General features: G+C 54.5%; 1 long non-coding RNA gene across 1 annotated transcript; it reads left to right on the forward strand.

Moving 5' to 3' along the window:
- Positions 1–5,010: 5,010 nt before the first annotated feature.
- Positions 5,011–23,429, forward strand: LOC128311536 (uncharacterized). Its single transcript, XR_008289981.1, has 2 exons — positions 5,011–5,310; positions 18,507–23,429. It is a non-coding gene; the product is annotated as an uncharacterized LOC128311536 (long non-coding RNA).
- The last annotated feature ends 2,387 nt before the right edge of the window (positions 23,430–25,816 follow it).

The raw sequence follows: 25,816 nt of genomic DNA on the forward strand, positions 1-25,816 counted from the left end.
GCCCCAGCACTCAGAGCCACTTCCTACATCCCCTCTCCCCTGGCCCATCTCACCGTGTCCACATACCAGACCAGGTCTCTACTTTCCTTCTTGTACTTCCTCTTTGTTTCTCTCTAACCACATCTCTATTTCTTCCTTTCACTCTCTAGGGAGTGATGTACTATACGGTGCTAAACTTTGTTCTTATACTTGTGAATATCCAATTTTCCCAGCACCAGTTATTCAAAAGACTACTCTTCTCCACTGTGTCTTATTGACTCCCTTGTCGAATACTAGGTGACTGTGATGCATGGGTTTAGTTTGGGCTCTCAATTTCTGTTCCATTGTCTTGTGTGTGTGCTTATGCCAGTGACATAATTGATTTCTTTGTGTTAGAATGACGCTTGAAATCAAGAAGGGGGATGTCTCCTGTTTTGTTCTTTCTTGCGTTGGCTACATGGGGTCTTTTTGTGGTTCCAAATAAATTTTAGGATATGATTTTCTCATTGCATAAAAATTGCATCGGAGTCTTGACAGAGATTGCACTGAATCTCTAGATGGCTTTGGGTAATATGGACATTGTATCTGTATTAATTCCTCCGAAAGTTGGACATGGGATGGCTTTTCACTGACTTGTGTGTTCTCCCCTTTCTTTCACCCAAATTGAATTTCTTCCATTCCTGCACACAGGTTTTATACTTTTCTGTAGAGAGATTTTCGTTTTCTTGGCTAAATGTATTGCTATAATTTTTATTGTTTTTGATGCTATTGTAAATGGGATTGTTTTCTTTACTTCTTCTTAGATAATTGGGTTAGTGTTTAGGAATGATACAGAATTTGATACGGTGACTTTCTAGTTTGGAACTTCACTGCATTTGTTGATTAGGTATTAACAGGTTCTTTTACATTAAACTTTTTATTTCAGTCCTTTACCTAGTTTAAAAAAAAAAAACATGTTATTTGGGAATAGCTGACACACTACGTTACATTAGTTTCAGAGGAACAACATAGTCATTGGACAAATGTATACATTCTGCTACGCTAACACAGGTGTAGCTATCATCTGTCACCATGCATCTCTACTCCAGTACCATTCTCTATGTGCCCTATGCTATATCTTCTATCTGTGATTCATTCATTGCATAACCAGAAGCCTGCATCACCCAATCCCCTTCACATATCTAGGGCATCCTTGTCTTGTGCCTGATCTTAGGGGAAAATCTTTCACAATTTCACTACTGAGTATGACATTAGCTGTGGGCTTCACATACATGGCCTTTGTTATGCTGAGATTTGACCCTTCTACACAGAATTTCAAAGAGATTTTTACCACAAATGGATACCAAATTTTCTCAGAACGCTTTTTCTCTATTGACATCATCACAAGTTTTCTTTTTCCTTTTTAACATGTATTTATTTAGTTTAGTTTAAATGTATTTATGTATTTCTTTACATTTTCAAGTTTTTATTTAAATTCCAGTTGGCTAACATACAGTGTAATGTCAGCTTCAGGTATAGAATGTAGTCATCCATCACTTACAAACAACACCCAGTGATCCTCACTACTAATGCCCTCCTTAGCCCATCACCCATTTAACCCATCCCCCTATGCCACCTCCCTGGCGACGTCCCAGGACTGAACCCTAAGCAAGGCTCTCTCCCCATGGGGACCCAATTCCAACGTCTGACAACACCATGCACCTGGGGTCCAGAAGCAGTGCAGGCTGACTCAGCATGGAACCTGGAAGCTCACCATGTCATTTCCCAGGCCAGGCTGCAGTTGCCCGAGAGGATTCCGGAGGCCTCCTCTACCAGGGGCCGATCGAAGTGTGTGGCCTTGGCAGACAAAGACGGATCCTGACCGGCATCGACCCTTCTGCCCTCAACTCAGCCCTTCGGGGAGACCACTGCCCTGCTGTGGGTTCGGCGCCTGGAGCCTCCAGTGACCTCACCCTAACCCTAACCCTACCAGAACCGGGACGCTCCACCGAAACCTATGCCTCGAACCCGAACCCTGCACTTGAGCCGCCTTGCTGCCAGGGACCTCACTTCAGACCTCGAGGGAGATCACGAGACCGGAGTCACTTCGACCTGGCAACGTCCCTGGACCGAACCCTAACCCTAGCTAAGACTCTCCCCACATGGGGACCCAATTCCAACGTCTGACAACACCACATGCCTGGGGTCCTGAAGCAGTGCAGGCTCACCCGGCATGGAACCTGGAAGCTCACCATATCATTTCCCAGGCCGGGCGGCAGCTGTCCAAGAGGATTCTGGAGGCCTCCTCGACCAGGAGCCCATCGACGTGTGTGGCCTTGGCAGCCAAAGACGGATCCTGACCGGCAACCTCCCTTGTGTCCTCAACTCAGCCCTTTGGGGAGTTCACTGCCCTGCTGTGGGTTCGGGGCCTGGAGCCTCCTGGGACCTAACCCTAATCCTACCCCGAACCGGGTCCCTCCACCGAAACCTAAGCCTGCCTGGAACCCTAAACCTGCACTAGAGCCGCCTTGCTGCATGGGCCCTCAAGTAAGCCCTCGAGGGGGGTCACGAGAGCAGCGTCACTACGGCCCTGGCAACGTCCCTGGACCGAACCGTAACCCTAGCTAAGACTCTCTCCCCATGGGGACCCAATCCAATGTCTGACAACACTATGCGCATGGGGTCCAGAAGCGGTGCAGGCTCACTCGGCATGGAACCTTGAAGCTCACCATGTCATTTCCAGGCCCGGCTGCAGCTGCCCAAGAGGATTCCTGAGGCCTACCCAACCATTGGCCCACAAAATTGACTTGCCTTTGAACCCAAAGACTAATCATGCCCAGTACACTCCCATGTATACCCAACTCAGTCCTTCTGGGAGTCATTTTTCTACTGTTTGTTCAGTGCCTGGAGCCTCCTGGGAACTAATCCTAAGCTTAACTCTCACCCTAATCATAATCCTCAACCTACACATAACACTATACATCTCCTTAACTCCACACAAGACTACAGTCGCATTTGTGCACTGACAAAAGGCTTCCAACTAATTCAGAAGACTGGTGTCGTTTCTGCCGTGGAAATATGCCTGGACACAGCCTCACCCTAGCTAAAGCTCTCTCCCCATGGGGACCCTATTCCAACGTCTGAAAACACCACACACAAAGTTTCGAGAATAGGTGCAGAAATATTCTGCCTAGAATCTGGAACATCACCATGTCTCTTCCAAAGTCTGACTGCTGCTACAATAGAGGATTTGTGAGGACTACGCGACGAGCATCGATAGAGTTGTCTGGCCTTGTAACCCAAAAACTTATCCTGACTGGCACCCTCCATGGTGCTCTCCACTCAGCCCTTCTTGGATCCAACATCTCTGCTGTGGGGTCAGTGCCTGGAGCCTCCTGGGACCTAACCCTAACCCTACCCATAACCCTAACCCTAATTCTCAACCTACACCTAACCCTATCTCTAACTCTAACCCTACACTTGGCCTGCACCCTTTCATGGGCTCTCAATTCAGCCCTCGAGGGATATCACGACATTGGAGTCGCAACGGCCCTGGCGAGCCTCCTCAGACCTAAACCTAGACATAACCCTCACCCTACACCTAACCCTCTCTAAGTTTACACCAGTCCCACAGCCGCACATGTGCTCTCACTTCAGCCCTCTATGGAATTCACAATACTGGTTATCACTTCAGCCCTGGTGACGTCCCTGGACCGAACTCTAACGCTAACTAAGGCTCTCTCCCCATGGGGTCCTAATTCCAAAATCTGACAACAGCACGCACACGGGTTCGAGAATCAGTACAGAAATACTCCGCATGGAAAGTGGAACATCACCATGTCACTTCCAAAGCAGGACTGCAGCTGCACGAGAGGATTGCTGAGGCCTATCCGAAGTGTGGCCCGTACAGTGGTCTGGTTTTGGAAACCAAAGACTAATCGTTACCAGCACCCTCATTTCTGCAATCCACTCAGCCCTTGGGAGAGACAACTGCACTGCTGTGGGTTTAGGGACTGGAGCCTCCAACGACTTAACCCTAATGCCTAACCCTAGCCTATCTGTAACGCTGACCCTCCATACGCCTAACCATACCGTAGCGGGACTCTGGCTCCAAGAAGCCCCACCTGTCTGTACAAAGCAAAGAATAGATTTGGGGCCCATAACCAGTGCGGGATTCTTAAGCAAGGATCTTGAAATTTTGGAAAACATATTCAGTGCCTGGGTGGAGCTAAAGGAGGGGATCCTGAGCCCGACATAAGGCAGGCTCACAACTCGGTCAGACCCTGAATCAGAACGCTAACCCTGGGGTGCCTGGGTGGCTCAGTCGGTTGAGTGTCTGACTTCAGCTCAGGTCATGATATCACGGTCCATGAGTTCGAGCCCGGCGTCAGGCTCTGTGCTGACACCTCGGAGCCTGGAGCCTGCTTCGGATTCTGTGTCTCCCTCTCACTCTGACCCTCCCCCCGTTCATGCTCTGTCTCTCTGTCTTAAAAATAAATAAACATTAAAAAAAATTTTTTTTTAAATAAAAAATAAATAAAAACAGACGCTAACCCTAACACACTCTTCACTGAGCCCTGATATCAGCGCTACGGAAAATCCTATCACTTCAGGCGGATTGGGGTCGACGGTGCCCAGGCCCTATTCCTAGTCCTAATCCTAACGCTAACCCTCAACCCAGAACTGTAACCTGGAAGCCTAATCCTCATCCAAACCCTAACCTCTACCCCGTACCCCATAACTCCAAACCCCAACCTAAAACAATTTGAATCCCAACCCAACCCAAAACGTGCACCTAAAACCTAAGCCTAAAGCTTATAGCCTAAACCCAACCCCTTCCCTATCTGACCCTTGCTGTTCGTGGTATCACCCCTACCCCTCTGCCCTGACCCCTCGCTTGAGACCATGATGGTGTAGTTTCCTGAGACAGCATCTTCCGAGAATGTGAGAATTCACCCCAGATGGGAGAAACCGCAGAGCGCCTGCGCAGATCCCCCACACTGAAAGAGAGGGGCGTCCCTGGGTCAAGACCAAGAATGGGCGCGCGACCGAAAGACCGCGGGATGGGGAATAGGGCCGAGGCCGTGCGCGGTGCCGATCATTGACGAGGACAGCCGAGGGGCGGCGGGCAGCGACGAGGGAGGATGGAAAGGGCGGAGACTGAGCGGAAAGAGCCGAAGCTGAGCCGATGTCGAGCGATGGCGGCCGAAAACTGACGGAAGAATCCGAAGGCCCGAGGGAGGGCTCGAGGGCCACTTGGCGCGTAGACCCAGTCGGGGAGCCGAGGCTGAGGACCGAGCGGAGCGGCGGGACGCAATGGGAGCGAGCGGGCCGCGCCGAGAGCGGCGGTAGGTAGGACCAGGACTTTAGTGCAACCTCCAGGGGTGATCGGGAAGGGGGCGACTGGGGGCAGGCCAAGAACTGGGTTGACTGGGGAGACGCCCGGGGTTGTGGTGGGGGTGGGGCACCAGCTAGGAGGAACCAGTGAGCAGGGGGAGGGGCGGAGGAGCTGGCGGCCGGCGGTCCTTAAATAGGGGCGGGGCAGGAATGGACAATCCAGGGGCGCCACGGGAGGGACAGAGGGAGGCCCAGGATCCTCAGTTGGGAGGAGTAAAGGTTGGGGGGAGGTAGCCGGGGTCTTTAGCTGGGGTCGGGGCTCGAACCGGCTGTGGGGTCGCCGTGGGAGGGCCGGTGGGGACTTAGGCGGGGATGGGCTGGAATGGAGGGTCTGGGGTGGTGTGGGAGGCTGGGGTCTCCTTCCCAGAGTCTACTGGGACCCTGGGCAGCACGATGCGGGTCCAGGACGCGGGTCCAGGACGCGGGCGGTGGGCGGGTCCCTGGAGCCAGGGCCCCACAGGGCACGTTGAACTCCCCAGAGGTGTCGTTAGGGACTCGAAGCTCAGATGCCCTATTCCCGACCTGAATCAGGCCCGGCCCAGGGAAGGTGCGGGCCACGCCAGGGTTGCGGGTTCACGGGCACGACTGGGGACACGGGCCGTGGGCCGGGCCGTCATTCGGGACCCTGGCGCAGGGTCCGGGGCTCAGGCCTCATGGCGCCTGACACCTGCGGGCGCGCGAGCCCACCGACACCTGCCAGCGTGGCAGCGCGTGGCGCAGTCTCGGCTCACAGGAAGGTCAGTTCGTTTGTTATTTGTTTCTTGCTGGCTGCAGGTATCCTGGGGGGAATGGCCTTTGTTTTGACACTGACGTGCCTTCGTCCTTCAGCTGCCTTGTCTGGTTGCGCAAAGCACTTTCCACAGAGTGGCAGTGGGAGCAGGCTGTGCCGCAGTCACTGGCCGGTGTGTTTGTTTCCTTTTTGGGGAGGACAGCGGGTTTGCTGCGCGGGGTGCACCCCACTTCTCTTTTTGGGTTTCAGCAGATCCTTAACAGTCTGTGCTGCGTAACTGTCGAAACAGGCGGGTCAAAGTTGCATGGGCTTAAGCTGTCCCCCAGACCCCCCCCCCAACCCGGCGCTCACTCTAACATCTGAGAGTAAACCCCCCCCACAGCCCGGCGCTCGCTGTAACGTCTGTAACCGCCCCCCCACCCCAGCCCGGCGCTCGCTCTAACATCTGAGAGTAACTCCCCGGCGCTCGCTCTAATGTCTGAGAGTAACTCCCCGGCGCTCGCTCTAATGTCTGAGAGTAACTCCTCTGGCGCTCGCTGTAACATCTGAGAGTAACCCCCCCCCCCCAGCCCGGTGCTCGCTCTAACATCTGAGAGTAACTCCCCGCACTCACTCTAACATCTGAGAGTAACTCCCCGGCGCTCGCTCTAATGTCTGAGAGTAACTCCCCGGCGCTCGCTCTAATGTCTGAGAGTAACTCCTCTGGCGCTCGCTGTAACATCTGAGAGTAACCCCCCCCCCAGCCCGGTGCTCGCTCTAACATCTGAGAGTAACTCCCCGGCGCTCGCTCTAATGTCTGAGAGTAACTCCTCTGGCGCTCGCTGTAACATCTGAGAGTAACCCCCCCCCCCAGCCCGGTGCTCGCTCTAACATCTGAGAGTAACTCCCCGGCGCTCCCTCTAATGTCTGAGAGTAACTCCTCTGGCGCTCGCTGTAACATCTGAGAGTAACCCCCCCCCCCCAGCCCGGTGCTCGCTCTAACATCTGAGAGTAACTCCCCCGCACTCACTCTAACATCTGAGAGTAACTCCCCGGCGCTCGCTCTAATGTCTGAGAGTAACTCCCCGGCGCTCGCTCTAATGTCTGAGAGTAACTCCTCTGGCGCTCGCTGTAACATCTGAGAGTAACCCCCCCCCCCAGCCCGGTGCTCGCTCTAACATCTGAGAGTAACTCCCCGGCGCTCGCTCTAATGTCTGAGAGTAACTCCCCGGCGCTCGCTCTAATGTCTGAGAGTAACTCCTCTGGCGCTCGCTGTAACATCTGAGAGTAACCCCCCCCCCCAGCCCGGTGCTCGCTCTAACATCTGAGAGTAACTCCCCGGCGCTCGCTCTAATGTCTGAGAGTAACTCCCCGGCGCTCGCTCTAATGTCTGAGAGTAACTCCTCTGGCGCTCGCTGTAACATCTGAGAGTAACCCCCCCCCCCAGCCCGGTGCTCGCTCTAACATCTGAGAGTAACTCCCCCGCACTCACTCTAACATCTGAGAGTAACTCCCCGGCGCTCGCTCTAATGTCTGAGAGTAACTCCCCGGCGCTCGCTCTAATGTCTGAGAGTAACTCCTCTGGCGCTCGCTGTAACATCTGAGAGTAACCCCCCCCCCCCAGCCCGGTGCTCGCTCTAACATCTGAGAGTAACTCCCCGGCGCTCGCTCTAATGTCTGAGAGTAACTCCCCGGCGCTCCCTCTAATGTCTGAGAGTAACTCCTCTGGCGCTCTCTGTAACATCTGAGAGTAACCCCCCCCCCCAGCCCGGTGCTCGCTCTAACATCTGAGAGTAACTCCCCCGCACTCACTCTAACATCTGAGAGTAACTCCCCGGCGCTCGCTCTAATGTCTGAGAGTAACTCCCCGGCGCTCGCTCTAATGTCTGAGAGTAACTCCTCTGGCGCTCGCTGTAACATCTGAGAGTAACTCCCCGGCGCTCGCTCTAATGTCTGAGAGTAACTCCCTGGGCGCTCGCTGTAACATCTGAGAGTAACTCCCCGGCACTCGCTCTAATGTCTGAGAGTAACTCCCCGGCGCTCGCTCTAATGTCTGAGAGTAACTCCCTGGGTGCTCGCTGTAACATCTGAGAGTAACCGCCCCCCAGCCCGGCGCTCGCTCTAACATCTGAGAGTAACTCCCCCGCACTCACTCTAACATCTGAGAGTAACTCCCCGGCGCTCGCTCTAATGTCTGAGAGTAACTCCCTGGGCGCTCGCTGTAACATCTGAGAGTAACCCCCCCCAGCCCTGCGCTCCCTGTAACATCTGTAACCGCCCCCCCCCCCAGCCTGGCGCTCACTCTAACATCTGAGAGTAACCGTCCCCCAGCCCGGCGCTCGCTGTAACATCTGAGAGTAACTCCCCGGCGCTCGCTCTAATGTCTGAGAGTAACTCCCTGGGCGCTCGCTGTAACATCTGAGAGTAACTCCCCGGCACTCGCTCTAATGTCTGAGAGTAACTCCCCGGCGCTCGCTCTAATGTCTGAGAGTAACTCCCTGGGTGCTCGCTGTAACATCTGAGAGTAACCGCCCCCCAGCCCGGCGCTCGCTCTAACATCTGAGAGTAACTCCCCGGCGCTCGCTCTAATGTCTGAGAGTAACTCCTCCGGCGCTCGCTGTAACATCTGAGAGTAACCCCCCCCCACAGCCCGGCGCTCGCTGTAACATCTGTAACCGCCCCCCCCCCCCCAGCCTGGCGCTCACTCTAACATCTGAGAGTAACCGCCCCCCAGCCCGGCGCTCGCTGTAACATCTGAGAGTAACTCCCCCGGCGCTCGCTCTAACATCTGAGGGTAATCCCCCCCCCCAACCCGGTGCTCCCTCTAACATCTGACAGTAACTCCCCCGGCACTCGCTCTAATGTCTGAGAGTAACTCCCCCGGCGCTCACTCTAACATCTGAGAGTAACTCCCCGGCGCTCGCTCTAACATCTGAGAGTAACTCCCCGGCACTCGCTCTAATGTCTGAGAGTAACTCCCCCGCACTCACTCTAACATCTGAGAGTAACTCCCCGGCGCTCGCTCTGATGTCTTAGAGTAACTCCCCGGCACTCGCTCTAATGTCTGAGAGTAACCCCCCCCCCCCCAGCCCGGCACTCGCTGTAACATCTGTAACCGCCCCCCCCCCCAGCCTGGCGCTCACTCTAACCTCTGAGAGTACCCCCCCCCCAGCCCGGTGCTCACTCTAACATCTGAGAGTAACTCCCCGGCGCTCGCTCTAATGTCTGAGAGTAACCCCCCCCTCCCAGCCCGGCACTCGCTGTAACATCTGTAACCGCCCCCCCCCCCAGCCTGGCGCTCACTCTAACATCTGAGAGTAACTCCCCCGCACTCACTCTAACATCTGAGAGTAACTCCCCGGCGCTCACTCTAATGTCTGAGAGTAACTCCCCGGCGCTCGCTCTAATGTCTGAGAGTAACTCCCCGGCACTCGCTCTAATGTCTGAGAGTAACTCCCCCGCACTCACTCTAACATCTGAGAGTAACTCCCCGGCGCTCGCTCTGATGTCTTAGAGTAACTCCCCGGCACTCGCTCTAATGTCTGAGAGTAACCCCCCCCCCCAGCCCGGCACTCGCTGTAACATCTGTAACCGCCCCCCCCCCCAGCCTGGCGCTCACTCTAACCTCTGAGAGTACCCCCCCCCCAGCCCGGTGCTCACTCTAACATCTGAGAGTAACTCCCTGGCGCTCGCTCTAATGTCTGAGAGTAACCCCCCCCTCCCAGCCCGGCACTCGCTGTAACATCTGTAACCGCCCCCCCCCCCAGCCTGGCGCTCACTCTAACATCTGAGAGTAACTCCCCCGCACTCACTCTAACATCTGAGAGTAACTCCCCGGCGCTCGCTCTAATGTCTGAGAGTAACTCCTCCGGCGCTCACTCTAACCTCTGAGAGTACCCCCCCCCCCCAGCCCGGTGCTCACTCTAACATCTGAGAGTAACTCCCCGGCACTCACTCTAACATCTGAGAGTAACTCCCCGGCGCTCGCTCTAATGTCTGAGAGTAACCCCCCCTCCCAGCCCGGCACTCGCTGTAACATCTGTAACCGCCCCCCCCCCCCAGCCTGGCGCTCACTCTAACATCTGAGAGTAACTCCCCGGCGCTCGCTCTAATGTCTGAGAGTAACTCCTCCAGCGCTCACTCTAACCTCTGAGAGTACCCCCCCGCCAGCCCGGTGCTCGCTCTAACATCTGAGAGTAACTCCCCAGCGCTCGCTCTAATGTCTGAGAGTAACTCCCCCGCACTCACTCTAACATCTGAGAGTAACTCCCCGGCGCTCGCTCTAATGTCTGAGAGTAACTCCCCGGCGCTCCCTCTAATGTCTGAGAGTAACTCCCCGGCGCTCGCTCTAATGTCTGAGAGTAACTCCTCCAGCGCTCACTCTAACCTCTGAGAGTACCCCCCCGCCAGCCCGGTGCTCGCTCTAACATCTGAGAGTAACTCCCCAGCGCTCGCTCTAATGTCTGAGAGTAACTCCCCGGCGCTCGCTCTAATGTCTGAGAGTAACTCCTCCGGCGCTCACTCTAACCTCTGAGAGTACCCCCCCCCCAGCCCACTGCTCGCTCTAACATCTGAGAGTAACTCCCCCGCACTCACTCTAACATCTGAGAGTAACTCCCCGGCGCTCGCTCTAATGTCTGAGAGTAACTCCTCCGGCGCTCACTCTAACCTCTGAGAGTACCCCCCCCCCAGCCCGGTGCTCACTCTAACATCTGAGAGTAACTCCCCGGCGCTCGTTCTAATGTCTGAGAGTAACTCCCCCGGCGCTCGCTCTAACATCTGAGAGTAACCCCCCCCCAACCCGGTGCTCGCTATAACATCTGAGAGTAACTCCCCCAGCGCTCGCTCTAACATCTGAGAGTAACCCCCCCCCCAACCCCGTGCTCTAACATCTGAGAGTAACTCCCCGGCGCTCGCTCTAATGTCTGAGAGTAACTCCCCCAGCGCTCGCTCTAACATCTGAGGGTAACCCCACCACCACCAGCGCTCGCTTGCGCTAACAAGTGCTAACGTCTGAGAGTAATATGCCCCCAGCCCTGCACTCGCTGTAATGTCTGAGAGTAACTCCCCGGCGCTCGCTGTAACATCTGAGAGTAACCCCCCCCCCAACCCGGTGCTCACTCTAACATCTGAGAGTAACTCCCGGCACTCACTCTAATGTCTGAGCGTAACCCCCCCCCACCTCGCGCTCGCTATAACGTCTGAGAGTAACCCCCCCACCCATGCCCTGCGCTCTCTCATGTCAGAAGCCCAGAGTTCCAAGCCTAACCAAACAGCCAGACTGGGTCCCCAGGCGTGACAGGTAGGAAGCCTGGCCCCACCAGGTGACGATGGCCTGGCAGAGCGGTGCCCACAGGTGTCAGGATGCTGAACGGGACCACCTGTGACTCTCTGCGCACCCTTTGGAAGGACCAGAGATGCCCACTTTGACCCCATTGCATACATTCTTAGGCATCACCAGCCGTCTAGCTGATTTCAAGCAGAACCTTGTGCAAAGTACGCCTGCATGGGACAGGGGGTGGCGTTCACTTCTTGGCAGTTCGCATTCAAACGAATATTCTAGTTAAACATTTTCAGGTAAGACAGGACGTATCTGAACTATAGGAATCCTTTTACTTACAGTTTTATAATCCTTTTATAACAGTTTTTAAACAAAAACAAAAACCCCTGCTTTAATACACTAACGTTAACCTTTAAAATAAGTTATTTTACCAGCGAAAAAGGGTTTATCTGGGAGTAAGAGAACTGTGACTTGGGACAAGGAAGCAGAACTGTGACTTGGGACAAGGAAGCAAAACTGTGGACAAGCCCAACAAACAAGGGTTCTGCTGTGTGGAGAAGCAGTAAGTTGGCAGGGGTTGTTCTGGAAGAAACTTTGGACAGAATCAAGACTTGAGAGGACACTTTCTGCCTGGTTGACTTGCAGGGGTGGGGGTTCCTCCTGGTAGGTGCTGGGTGCCCCTTCCCCTACTGGGATCTGTAAGGGATGAGTCTTCCTGTTGAGACTTGCATCTGGGGTCCCTAATTGAGTGCTCCTGCTGCAATGAGCATGGAGACTGATGGCTCCCTCTTGCAGCCCCCCCACCCCCGTCCTCTTTAGTGAGGGCCTGTCACCGTCTCCCTAACCGAGGAGGGTACCCACATTCCCCGCAGGAAGGGGAGACCTGTGTGAGGTACTGAGCCAACAGTGGTGCTTTGAGTCCCGTTCCCGGTTGTGCCAGCCGTCAGGGCAGTCAGGGCGTGCACACGGTAAAACAGGGCAGATACCCGCTCCACACATTCAGTGTTTTCCTCTAGGTTTCTCCAAATAAAGCGGACGTAAGTATAAGTCCAAGTCAAGTTCCTGAAGGTTTAGGCATGAAATTCTACTTGCCAGCCTCTCAAGCCGAATTTTTAAAAGTAGTGTAATCTGTTCTTTGAAGCAATTTCATAGACGTAAGACGTCTAGGTTATTTCACGGTCTTGTTAAATGATGAGGACGCCTTAAGAATTTGCGAGGAAAAAAGTGATAAAATATAAGCTTTTTCAGGCGTTTTCATGTTTTCAGAAGTCTTAAAAGGGGGAAGTATTTATTTTAATGTTCATTTACTTTTGAGGGAGAGTGCGCGACCAGGGGAGGGGCAGAAAGACAGGGAGACAGAGGATCCAAAGTGGGCTCCACGCTGTTAGCAGAAGCCCGACTGGGGATTCACACTGACCAACGGTGAGATCGTGACCTGAGCCGGAGTCGGATGCTTAACCGACTGAGCCCCGCAGGCGCCCCGAGAGTGGAAGTATTTTGAGGAGACTTTCAGAGATTTGTAACCACCAGTGTTGTGGCTGGACCAGCCCTTGTACTGCTTCGTGATCCCAACACGCTGTTCAGAAACAGCCCTCAGGAAATATTGAAGGGGGGAGAAAAGTTTATCACTTGGAGGAAGCGTCGGTTACACGGCACATCTGGGGCCACACAGCTGGAGACAGCGGCTTCACCTGCCTGGGACTCTGCTTTTATCGGCCGCAGGAGCGCAGGCATAGAGTTTCACTCTTTACATCCAGGAATCTGGGGTGCCTGCTGGGCTCAGTCCACAGAGCATCCGCCTCTACTTGAAATACACTTACTGGGGCACCTGGCTGGCCCAGCAAAGCATTCGACTGTACTTCAAGAATAAACGAGTGAAACACACAGGGATTTGAAGTGCGGCAGGAGCGAGACCACACAGCCCAAACGGTCCCCGTCATGAAAATCCCCCCGAGCGCTCTAAACAGAGGAGCCCCCTTGTGGAGCGGCGCCTGCATCTGTCCCTGCTCCGCTCGTGGCTGGCCGTGTGCGCAGCCATCAGTGCTGAGGTCAGGCCCTTGCGGTGCAAAAGGGGGAACCCCCAGGTCGGGGTTTACACACCAGCAGCAGCACCACCTGGCCGTGAAGGGGCTGCCGGCCCCCTCATCCTCCCCAGAAGCCCGCACAGCCTTTCTGCCCCACTCAGTCGGGTGACCACGTGGCGTGTGCGGGGCTGGCCCCAGGGACTTGCGCTCTGCAAGGAAGGGGAAGGAGCGGCTGTGACAGCTGGCACCCCAGTGGCCCTGGAGGCAGCCCCAAAGATGCAGTCCTGATATGTAGACATGCCCACCCACCCCCCGAAGATGCGGTCCTGATCGGTAGGCACGCCCCCCACCCACCCACCCCCCGAAGATGCGGTCCTGATCGGTAGGCACGCCCCCCACCCACCCCACCAGAAGATACGTCCTGAACGGTAGGCACGCCCCCCCCTCCCCGGGAAGATGCGGTCCTGATCGGTAGGCATGCCCCCTGCCCCCCCCCCCCCCGAAAGATGCGGTCCTGATCGGTAGGCATGCCCCCTGCCCCCCCCCCCGAAAGATGCGGTCCTGATCAGTAGGCATGCCCCCCCCCAAGATGCAGTCCTGATTGGTAGGCATGGCCCCCCTGAAGATGCGGTCCCGATTGGTAGGCATGCCCCCCCCCCCCAAGATGCGGTCCTGATCGGTAGGCATGCCCCACTCCCACCCCGCAGGGAGGCAGACTCAGGCTTTTCCGTCCTCTGCCCAAGGCCTGGATGTGCCCTCTGACACATTGCCACAGTGTGGCCCCAAGGAGTATATTTGGTCATTCTAGCACTAGCTGCAAAAATTCTTGTCGATTCTCTGGTACAAGTGTGTGTTGTGTGGGTGATGGGTCATCCTCACATGGTCCCTGTTGTCCTAGTCCCTGCTGACATTGTTGTCCTAGTTTCTTCTTGGGAGCCTCACCGCTCAGCTGCCCTCAGCCTGCAGCCCACCCCCTGTGACAACCGTGTCTGGCTCGATGGGCCCCAGACTAATGGGTACCAAGTGGGAGAAGCTGAGAATACAGAGCAGTGGTGTCCTTGGTGTCTGAGGCAGGATTATAGCACCCCCCCCCCCAAGAAACCCCAAAGTGGAGCTTCACCGAGGGAACAAAGCTGCACTTTTGTGAGTGAGCAGAGCAGGTGACCATGGTGCCTCGCCTCCCCCAGCCCTCTCCCACCCTGGGGTTTACAGGTTCGTGTGCCCTGGGCTCCTAGAAATAGCAGTCCAGGGAGAGCATTTCGGACATCCCGTGGGCAGGTTACTGCCCCCAGACTCGGTGGTGCCATCACTAAAACAGGGGCTCCGGCGTGGGGAGAGTGAGGTCAGAGGAGGAGAGAAGGGCAGAGTCATGGGACAGAGATGTTCTAGCCAGAGACTTAGGAGGGGCAGAGTGAAGGGATCCTTCGGGGTGACTTTAGGGACCCCACTGTGACCCACCTAGTCTCGGCGACCACATAGTGGGTATAGCAGCCCAGTGTCCACGGTCCGATGCCAGGAGAGGTGCTGGGAGGGGTGGGTAGTGCCACCAGGCCCTGGTCTCTCCTGTGGGTTGGTGCTCCATCCAGAGGAGAAGATCCACAGGTAGGTCACAGTGCGTCCTCGATGGGACTGCAGATGGCACCTGATCCCGTTCAGGGTAGCCCTGCAACACAAGGTTATGTCCACGTGAGACCCTCCTTAGTGGGTCTTTTACAACGTTTGGGGAGAGACGTGTCCCAGGGGGCGCAAGCCATGCCAGCCCTAGCATCTCAGGGACACCGAGCTCTGACCGTGGTTCTGACTTTGACGCTGACCTCCATTACTTTCCCATGGCCCTAGCCCTCACTCATAACTCCTATCCTCACCCTGAACAGCCGAAGATCCACAGAAGTTGCAACCCATGCAACACTGTCAGCCTCATGAGCTTTATAAACCCCTGGCCCCTGACCTGAGACCTGCCTTAACCACAAACCCAGACCTGGAGTTTACGCAGGGCCGAACCCGAACCCTAAGCTCCCACCTTAGACTTAAATCCTGCCCCGGTGCTAACCCTACAATGCAGGCTCCCATCCTCGCGGTCCCCACGCACCACTGGGTCCCGCCCACAGAAGCAGCCATGCAGTCCAGGATGGGAGGCAGGTGTCCAGGCCACCTGGAAACGGCAGGGCTGCAGGATGGGGGAACCTGCAGGACACCGGATCTGGACTCCCCGTTTGGAATGGAGGCTGTCCCCAGCAAGTCCCTGAGGCCTGTGGCTCCTGGAAACACCAGGCTCAAGGTGGGAGCCGCGTGTCACACAGACGTCTTTGAGCTCGACCCATTTCTTGTCCCTTCCAGTGTGAAAGGGCACATCCCCGCCCTCCTAACACGGGCTCCTTCTCCGTCTGTGGAGGGGCGCGGGGGCGCACGGTCCGCCTGTGTGCAGAGGTGCGCGGGGCGCATGGTCTATGTGCACAGCAACTGACGTGTATTGCCTTGTTGGAAACAGCCGCGGAGGTCCCTGCTGTCAGGACAGGTGGGAGGTGTGGGGAGGGGGGTTAGGGTTCAATCAACTGTATGTTATGTAGATGCATCAGGCCTGTCTACACACGCACACGCACGTATGCACAGATCTGGGGCCGCGGGCTTCCTGCCCACCGCCCAGCACCGTTCTGAGGGTCACATCGCACAATGCGCGGATGAATCCTCCGTTCCTAGGTCACTTGCCCCAAGAACTCACAGCCAGGTTGTGCCTGAATGTCGATAAAGACTCAGGCCCCACGGCTCATACCTCCTGCCATTTTGACCTTGTTCTCTTGACCCTGCGGACCCGGAGGGCTCCTGGCGGCACCAGTTCAGCTTCTCATCTGGCTGGCAGACTTCCCCTCGGCCTCATTCACAGACCTGTTGTGTCGTGGCCATGAGGGAGCTCTGATGGTGCCCCCTATACCCAGCGGACATCAGGTGGGGCTCCCAGGCCTGATGTTAGCCTCTCACCCCCCACCGTGAGGATTCAGCCTCTGCAGGTGAAGACAGCCCTGTTCCAGGTCCCCGGGCAGTGACACCGCGGGGCACACCCTTCCCCTGCCCTCTGACCACCGTCCTGGTCCAACCAGACCCCTCCCGCTCCCCACGAGTGACACAGTCTGAGCGCGTGCCGGGCAGGCATGTACCCAGCGACCGGGTCTAATCAGAGGAGCAGCGGTCGGTCGGGGATGCCACCTCTCCCGTCGGCTTCAGTACAGGCAGCAGGGATTGGAACAGTCTGGGTGGGACTCTCGGCGTCCCTGTTTCCAGGGCAGCGTGCTGGGCCAGTAGGATCCCTTAGACCCACCGCCCTCTTCTTGACGGTGTTGATGGGAATTTCCGCTCTGGGCCAGTGTGCAAGAGCCCCGTTAGTAAGCTGGCCCAGGCACCGTGCAGGGGCTGCGTCCCCTTTCTGTGTGGCACACGGGGCCCTGTGAGGAGCAGAGTCGCCTGGGCCAGGCCAGCCCTGTGAGGAGTGCGCAGTTCCGACTGTTGACATCCCCGACAGCCTGCTCGGGGGGCCCCGAGTCCTCGTCCCCACTCGCAGGACGTTCTCCAGCAGCCTGTCCTGCAAAGCAGCTGAGGAGCAAGACGCCTCCTTGGAAGTAACCGGAAGGCAGCCTGTCCCCTTAGAAGGAAGAGAGAGCCAGTGGGTGTAGCAGGGGGTGACCAGGGACACGTTGGGGTTGTGGCACACAGTGACAACGGTAAAGTAACAACTGCGTGCAAAGGCCCCTGGGAAAGCAGAGCTCGGACTGCTATTCGGGAGTTTGATGAAGTGGGAGAGGCACAGACGGGAAAATATTCCAGAAAGAGGGAAGTACCTGCAAAAGTTGGAGGGAACAGCATGGACTGCCCATGACCAGAAACGGTCACTTTGGCTGTGGGAGGCCTGCGGGCAGAGACTCTGAAGGAGCGGCCAGCACGGCGGGCTGACTTCCCAGGGCCGCAGGGGTACCAAACGCACGGGGTCGGAGAGAAGAGGGCTCTTGTTCAGAGACCCTAATCGGACACCCAGGCGCACCTGGGTGGCTCCCCGGGGAGCAGGGACCCTCCACTGAAAGGCAGACCGAGGTAGGGGTGCTGTTCTGGACGCAGACATGGCACTGGAGGCCGTAGGAGCTCGTGAGGTACCGGCACCGTGTCCCTGGAGCATCACAGAGAAAGCTGGCCTAGCAGGCAAGTCCCCGGTACAGAGGCCAGCAGCACTCAAGGGCTCCTGGGCAAGGGAGGGTTGGTTGGTTTCTTAGGACACCTGCGACGCGAGGCATCGTAAGGGCTGCTGGTAAGCAGCCTGTGCGGGGTGGGTGGACCGCAGGGACGAGCACCTGAGAAGTGACGCTACAGGTGACAAGGGCCCAGTGGACAAGCATCGGAAGGTGGTAGGTCAAGGGACAGAAAAGGAGTGTCTGCAGGGGGCTGCAGTAGGCAGGTGCACGTGGGGGGCACCTCCTCCCGCCTGGTGCACCTGGACCTCGGACCTGTGCCCTGGCAGGACCGGGCCGGGTACGTGCTGGCCACCGGGACGGTGCATTTGTTCTCAGGTGGGAATGCTCAGCTCTCCTGCGTTTGCAGGGTCACAGGGCCCAGGGAGGCCCGGCTGCTCGCACCCCAGCTCATTTCTGCACTGGCTTGCGGCAACAGGCCGGGAGCCTGGATACAGGGTCTACACTGCCTCCGGCTGCTGGTATCTGGAGCTGGTTGTTGTCTGAGCCCCGTCCCTATATCTGAGAATGGGGACAGTTGACCAACCAAGGGTGGTATAGTGAGAGGGGGGAGGAGACAGATTGGGGTCGTGTGTTGGGGGAGGTGCAGAAGACAGGTCGGGATTGCGAGGAGGGGCTAAGGGGCCAGGTCCACGTGACACACACCCGCCCCCCGCAGGGGCAGCTAGGAACAGGTCAGGTGAGATCAAAGTCCAGTTCTGTGGCCAGGACACTGGACAGAAGCGTGGATGAGGGAGACAGCACATTCTCTTTCACGGTGGCCGTACCGTCAAGGTGTAGCATCGTTCCCAGGCCCCTGGCCCCTGTCCTCTCCCCCTCAACTGGAGGTTGCCAGTGTCCAGACCCTCCTGTCTTCTGGCTGCACTGCCAACCCTGCTGACATGTCTACTGCTCCACACTCACAGGCCCGGACACGCGGGACACCGAGGACGGCGGGACACCGAGGACGGAGCGGCTGTTGTGAAGCCCAACGCCCACAGGATGGAAAGTACGGTGTTACTGTACCCTGATACATGCCCCCCATGCTGCGCAGGGAAGTGTCCCTGAGACCATGGCCAAGCCCCTCGTGGCACCCGGGCACCCGGAGAACCTTACAGACCACAGAGACAAGGCTGGATCGCAGCTGCCCGAGCCTGGGGGTCGGGAGGACACACAGGGTCCCAGCACAGCAAGAAAGGCAGGCTTTGGGGGGCTGCTCAGAAGCACGTGCTCAGCTGCCCCTGCAGAGACCGGCCGCCCGTCCACCTGCCTCGTTCGGGTCACATCCGGGGCTTCCTGCTCCCGGGGTGGGGGGCAGCTACAGGCCAGAAAAGACTGCACTCTTGGCTGAAGCAGCAAAGTACATGACCGTGCACCCAGCTTGACGTCTGGCCCCCTTTGTTGTACTGTGGTCTGTACAGCAAGGGTTCCAGGAAGCTGACGAGGATGCTAGAAAATCCTGGGAGGATAGGTTGGGCCAGGTGTCCCACAGGTGAAAGGCAGGTGAGGATCACGGCCCTGTCCTCAGCACTCACCCCCACATGTCAACTGTTTCTTTTCCCACCAGTCACACGATGACCGTGTACCAACCACTTTACCCTTTTCTCACGTCCTGCCACTAACCAGGGTCCCGGGTACCGCGTTCCCTGTGCTCAGGAGACCCGGGGGGGGGGGGAGGGGAGGGGTCCCACCTTATCCCCTCCTAGAACATACCCCGTCCACTGGCTGAGGCACAGATACCGTGACCGCCGCCCTCAGTGTCCAGGACCGCGCAGACGCAGCAGGGATTCACAGGAGGTAAGGGAAGCGCCTGCTTACTCTCCCACCCCTGCGTGGTCTGTTGACTGTGGGCTGCAGACACCCACCTTCTCAGGGGACGCTGTGGCACAGAGCAGGACACGGGTTAATTAATTGCAGAGTTTGTTATTTCTTCTAAATGTTTGTTTTGTTTTGGAAGAGAGAAAGACACATGGGTTCAGGGTGGCGGAGAACCAAGCAGGCTCTGTGCTGTCACCTTAGACTCCGTCACGGGACTCGAACCCACAGACTAGGAGATCATGACCTGAGTTGACATCCAGAGTCAGACGCCTGCCGGCTGAGCCCCCCAGGCCCCGAGTTTGGATTCCTACAGCCAGGCCAGAGTTCCTTGTCCCCTCCCCAGCGTCACACACACTCTCTCCCAACGGGAAGGCCCCTTCTGGGGAACTGCTGTGGGAGAGCCCCGAGTCCCCATCCTGCATGTGCTCCCTGGGGAGCCGAGCTCCGCTGGTGCACGTGCCTCTCCCACCGGAAGAGTCTGGAACAGTCGTGAGCAGTAGGTCACCCTGCAAGGTGGGACTGGCTGTGCCGACGCTGGAGGCTGTGTCCCTCTCGTGTACGACCAGCAGGACGCTTGGGCCTGTAGGGTGTTTAGCAGGGATGGCGCCCAGGCCACACGCCCAGAATGAAAACCTGGGAACACTGTAGGGGACACGGCTTCAGGCCACGGACGGGACAGACTCCCATGGCACCACGTGGGCACTCACCACCTAGACATGGACGCACCGTTTCCGGTCTGCGTCTCCACAGCACTGCACTGGGCCAGCTCAGAGGCCTCACGAGTGCACATTAACTTCGTCTCCTTATTGCTAGTTCTAGACCATGAGTTAAAGCTGGATTCAGATGCTCTTTACCCAAAAAATTACAAAAAGAAAACGTTCACCATATGCACTTGAGGCATCACGGTGGCGGCTACTAGAGCTTTCCTGCTCGGCTGGGAACACAGCCAGTGCAGGGCAGTGTCGGGGGGGCAGCTCCGTGTGCAGGGTCTGGTACAGCAGCAGGACGCCCCCTCCTGGGGCGTCCGAGGCTGAGGGAGACGGAGACATTGGAGCAGAGAGGGAGCCCACACCACACGTGCCGGTCTGCACTGTCTGTTTTTTGTTTTGTTTTGTTTTAACATTTATTTATCATTGAGAGACACAGAGCGTGAGCCGGAGAGGGGCAGGGAGAGAGGGAGACACAGAATCCGAAGCAGGCTCCAGGCTCCGAACTGTCAGCACAGAGCCCCACGTGGAGCTCGAACTCACAAACTGGGAGATCATGACCTGAGCCGAAGTCGGTCGCCTAACCAACTGAGCCACCCAGGCGCCCCGAACTCACCGTCTGTTCTAATGCACTTGCACTCAGCCTCACCAAGTGGACTCTGACCAGCAACTAAGGCACCATTTGGACAGCAGGTTTCAAGCCCGTCCCTTACTAGAGACAGCACTGCAGCGAAGGGGTGGGCGCTCCGTGGGAGGTCCCGTCCTAGGGAGGCGGAGGACACACGGACTCATCAGCCTCCCCAGGACAGCGAGCCTTCTGCGAAACAGACAGGGGGAACGATGTCAGAGCTCCGCACTGGGCCACCTGTCTGGAGTAGGTGGGTCACCTTCTAGAAGGACCGCCACGCATTATGCCAAGGCTGGTCTCCGACTCCGTTTCAGCCTGCCCTTTGTGGACACGGGGCAGAGCCACTCGAGTGCCCTACACAGATCAGTGGAGACGGACAGAGAATCTGGGACTGACCCACACTTACAGGATCAACTCCTGTTTGACGAAGGTTCCAGGACAGTCCGATGTGGGAAAACATGGTCCTTTCAAGAGAAAGTGATGGGGAAAGTGGACATCCATATGGCCAAAAAAATAACGTTGATCCTTGCTTCACACGGTGCATGACATAAATTCCAAATGGGTCACGTACATAATCATAGAATCAAACATGTAGGAGAAACATGGGATAAAACATGCCCTGTATGTGTCCGGATGTGCACGCAGTGGAGACGCATACTTCACAACTTAATACAGAATATACACAGAACGGTTTCCACAATAACACAAACAAGTCCCCAAGATGATGGGAAGACACTTCCCAAAAAATACACGGTTGCCCAGTAAGTACACAGAAATGCTCAACTTATTAGTCGCTGGAGAAATCTAAATTAAAACCACGAGATCCCTAAACACCCACGTGAATGACTACAGTGAAAAAGACAGACGTGCCACATGGTGAGGCTTTGGAGCAGTGGGGACTCCTACGCTGCTCACGGGAGCGGTGCTCACACTTTGCAAAACTGCTTTCGTCAGTTTCTTTTAAAAGTTAAAATACAGGGGGCGCCCAGATGGCCCAGTTGGTTAAGTGTCTGACTCTTTGTTTCGATTCGGGTCCTGATTCGTGATTTGTGAGATCGAGCCCCGCGTCAGGCTCTACGCTGACAGCACAGGGCCTACTTGGGATTCTGGCTCTGCCCCTCCCCTGCTCGTGCATGCACGGACACACGCGTGCCCTCTCTCTCTCATAAAAAAATGAAAGTTAAAAAAGGAAATGAACTCGCAATCCTACTTTTAGGGTTGCCAAAACAAATGAAATATATGTGCACACGCATGTGTACGTAAATGTTTACAGCAGTTGTATTCATAATAGCCAAACTTGGGGAAAAAAACACAAACATCAACTAATATATCTCTACAGTGTAATATTACACATTAAAAATGGACTTCTGACGTACATAATATCCACGAATATCAAAATTGATATGTTGTGCAAAAGCCAGACAGAAAAGAATACATATAATTCAACATGTATGAAACTCTGGATAAGATAAATCTAACCTTCAGTGACAGAAAACAGATCACTGTTTGCCCGGTGATGCTGGGGATAATTGGGAAGGTCAGGGTCGGTGGGGGGAGGGGGGGTGGAGGGGAGAAGACTGTGGTGACAGAAGTATTCTGTATTTTCATTGTAGTTATATTTTTCAGATATCGGGGTACCTGGGGGGCTCAGTCGGCTGAGCAGCTGACTCTTGGTTGCAGCTCAGGTCATGACCTCACAGGTTCGGGAGTTTGAGCCCCACCTCAGGTTCTGTGCTGGCAGCACGGGGCCTGCTTGGGAATCTCTCTCTCCCACTCTCTCTGTCTCTCCCCACCTGCTCTGTGTCTCTCTCAAAATAAAAATCGTAAGCTTTAAAAAAAAAATTGGTCAGATATCAAAACTGGACACTTAAATTATGTATATTGTATGTAGATTATGGTTCAACCAAGTTCTTTTTTATTATTTTTTTATGTTATTCTTGAGTGAGAGACAGAGAGAGACAGAGTATGAGCGAGGGAGGAGCAGACAGAGAGGGAGACACAGAATCCAAAGCAGGATCCAGGCTCTGAGCTGTCAGCACAGAGCCTGACGCGGGGCTTGAACCCACAAACCGTGAGATCACGACCTGAACCGAAGTCAGAGGCTCAACCAACTAAGCCCCCCCCCCAGGTGTCCCCAAGTTCTTTTTTAAAATAGAGAATTGACAGCCCAGGAAAAATAACCTCGAGTTATGGCCAGTTGGTTCTGACAATTTACACCATACAAATATTTACTCAAAATGGATCAAAGGCCTACATTTCGGAGCCACAACTACAAAACCGTGAGAAGAAAGCATAGGAAAGGCCTTCATGACCTTGAAGTGGGCAGCTTTCTTAAATATGGCACCAAACGCAGAGGCAGCGAAAGGAAAAATAGATTCAACTTACTAAAATTAAATACTTTGCTACAAAGGGCACAGTCAGGAGATTTAAGCAATACAGAGCAGCACACGGCTGGCTCAGTTGGTGGAGCGTAGGACTCGATCTCAGGGTTGTGAGTTCGAGCCCCATGTTGGGTGTAGAGATTACTTAAGAAAATCTTGGGGCCCTAGGGTGGCTCAGTTGGTTAAGCTCAGTCTTGATTTTTGGCTCAGGTCATGATCTCTCGGTTTGTAAGTTCGAGCCCCACACAGGGTTCTGTGCTGACAGTGCAGGATTCTCTCTGCCCCTCCCCTGCTTTCCCTCCCTCCCTCCCTCTCTCTCAAAAATAAACTGAAAAAATAAAAAATTAAAAAAAATTTTTTTAATCTCAAAAAGAAAAAACAGAGAAATATTTGGACATAATCTATCTGATAAGGCAGATACGGAACATGTCCAGAATATATAAAAACGCCTACAACACAACAACAAAAAGAATTTTTTTTAATGCTTACTTACTTTTCAGAGAGAAAGAGAGAGCACAAGCAGGGGAGGGGCAGAGAGAGAGCGGGACACAGAATCTGAAGCAGGCTCCAGGCTCTGAGCTGTCAGCTCAGAGCCTGACGCGGGCCCAAAGTCACGAACCACGAGATCATGACCTGAGCCGAAGTCAGACGCTTAACCAGCTGAACTACCCAGGCGCCCCTATGTTATTTTATTAATATTTTAGAGAGCACACATACCCAAGTGGGGGAGGGGCAGAGAGAGGGGGACACAGGATCTGAAGTGGAGTCCTCACTGACAGCAGAGAGCCTGACACGGGGCTTGAACTCATGAACCATGAGATCATGACCTCAGTTGGATGCTTAACCGACTGAGCCACCCAGGTGCCCCAAAAGACAATTCAATATGAAACTGGGCAAAACACCAATAGACATTTCTTCAAAGAAGATCTATACAAAGGGCCAATAAGCACATAAAGATGCTTATCATTGGTCATCAGTCAAAGGAAAACAGTGACAAAAGGACTACAGTTTTAAAAATGTCAACAAAAATATAAAATGAGTTTGGAGAGAATAAACCTGTATTGGAATATGGAGAAACTGAAACCATATACATTCCTAGTAACAAGGTAAAATGATGCTGGCAGTGTGGAAGACAGTTTGGGTTTTCCTCAAAAAGTTAGATTTTCCACATGACCTTGCAGTTACATTCCTGGGGATGTACCCACAAGGATTGAAAACAAGAACTCAAGTAGATACTTGTATGTGAACATTCAGAGCATTGTGATTCACCCAGTGTTCACAGTACGTGAATGGATAAACAAGTTGTGCTATGTACATGCAGTGGACAATTATTCAGCCCTAAAGAATGATAAAGGTATGAGATACGTACATGGATAAACCTGAAAAACATACTCAGTGAGAGAAGCCAGACACGAAATGGATTATACGATTCAATTTATATGAAATATCTAGGAAAAGCTACTTCATGGAGACAGAAAGGACATCAGAGGTGGCCAGGGGTTGGGGAGGGAGGACTTGAGAGTAACTGCTTAATAGGGACAGTTTTGCTGGGGGCAGTGAAAAAGTTTTGGAAATAATGGTGAAGGATGTAAAACACTACGAACGTAATTAATGCCACAAAATTAGACACTTAAAAGGGATTAAATTGCCAACTATTATCAGTGACACGAAAAGAAACAGTGATGTGGTTATTCAACAAAAGAACGCAAAGCGAAACATTACATAGAGATTTCGTAAAGGTAATGGTTCTCAGAGATAGAATTTGATTGTGTTATATGCACCTGCCTACCCGACCTCTTCACCTTAGTGTCTGAGAGATGCCTCAAGTCCCCCAAGTCTAGCTTAAGCCTCCAATCTGTTCCTGCCAGTGCCTTCCTCCCTATGGACACCTGCCACTCGTTTCTCAGGATCAAACTGTGGAGTCATTCTTGGCTCCCTTCCTTCTCGCCAAGTCCTGATCGAGTCTGAGGGAAAGTAAAGCTGATCTACGGTTGAAATAGGTCTAGAACCAAACATATATGAGCACTTGATTTATTACAGTGTTAACCACCGTTGAGCACTGAGGAAAAGTAGCTTTTTCAGTAAGTGGTGTTTAATCAACTGACCATCTACATGGAGTAAAATGATTAATAAAAATGTGATTTGTGGATCTAAATGCGAAAGGTAGGGCTGCCTGGGTGGTTCAGTCAATTGAGCGACCACCTCCTGGTTTTGGCTGCAGTCACGATCTCATGGTTTGTGGGATCGAGCCCCACGTCGGGGTCTGCACCGACAGCGTGGAACCTCCTTGGGATTCTCGGTCTCCCTTTCTCTCTGCCCCTTCCCCACTCGTTCTCTCTCTCTGAGTAAGTAAATCAACTTAAATAAACGTGAAAGGTGAAACCAGCCAGCAGACAACAGGAGAACAGTGGCTTTATGCTGTGAAGGTAGGCAAAGATCTGAGTGCGGATATCTTGTCTGCTAGGTTTATCCTGTATCCCCAGTGCGAGGACAGGGCCTGCCCCATAGTAGACATCCAGTAAATACGTACAGAACAAGTAGAAAGGACAGTTTCCTTAACACCCTCTGAAGGAACGCACATACACACATTGTATCCTTGTGAAGACAGTGGTTTTCATGGTAAGATTTCATATAAATGTCACTTAATTCGACTAACGCAATGTTAATAAAAACCCCAGTCAGACTTATTTTCAGAATGCAAT

Source organism: Acinonyx jubatus, chromosome X (genome assembly GCF_027475565.1).
Source record: "Acinonyx jubatus isolate Ajub_Pintada_27869175 chromosome X, VMU_Ajub_asm_v1.0, whole genome shotgun sequence".
Taxonomy (NCBI): Eukaryota; Metazoa; Chordata; class Mammalia; order Carnivora; family Felidae; genus Acinonyx; species Acinonyx jubatus.